This window comes from Halyomorpha halys, unplaced genomic scaffold (assembly GCF_000696795.3).
Source record: "Halyomorpha halys isolate HHAL.00 unplaced genomic scaffold, Hhal_1.1 Scaffold1153.1, whole genome shotgun sequence".
Classification (NCBI taxonomy): Eukaryota; Metazoa; Arthropoda; class Insecta; order Hemiptera; family Pentatomidae; genus Halyomorpha; species Halyomorpha halys.
Window position 1 is genome coordinate 123,372 of NW_027107155.1, and position 804 is coordinate 124,175.

Sequence of the window (804 nt, forward strand, 5' to 3'; positions counted from 1 at the left end):
TATATAAAAAAATATTTACCTGATTTATATTCTGACTTTTTATCTCATAAAAATCTCATTCCTTCCAATCATCAATCAAAGTTAATTCTTTTTAAGAGACTGACTGATGTCCCTTGGAATAGTTTATAAAACCATGATACTTTGGCCAAAATAACTCGATTGTAATAATTTAACATGTCGGGGTTGTCTGGTTTTAGACGGTTCTCCAGCCTGATATATAGTTTACAGAAGCCCACGACAAGGCGTATTCATTTTAAGTTAGGAACGGCCGTGCCAGAGGATGAGCCCTGGACACTGACGCAGGTAGAGGAGGTCTAGGTGAGAGAGTCTGAGGTAGAGTAACAGTTCTAGTTGCCGAGATGAAGCGGATGGACCAGTAAGCTGATAAGGCAAGGTCCAGCTCTAGTTGCCGAGATAAAGCGGACGGACTAGAGCCGGGGGGAGACGGGAAATTAAACTGGTTGCCGAGATGAAGTGGACGGACCAGTGTAACCGTTAAGGATCAGGTTACAATCTTAGTTGCCGAGTTGAATCGGACGGACTAAGATTGCTGGAGGAGATCGGCCATCGTCTTGGGTATGCGTACAGAATAACAACTCTTGAGAAGAGATTGGCAATGAACTTCTCTATCTCAAGTAAAGTATATGTACGCTACCAGTGCTAGGACTAGACTCAGGTAAGGATGTGGATCTAATTGATCCATCTAAGATCAAATTGGGGGTTTAGAGCCCCTTTATATATAGGCCTAGTACATGCGGCTGTGACCGAGAAGTTGTCGGTACATGTCTGCTTGAGATAGTTACG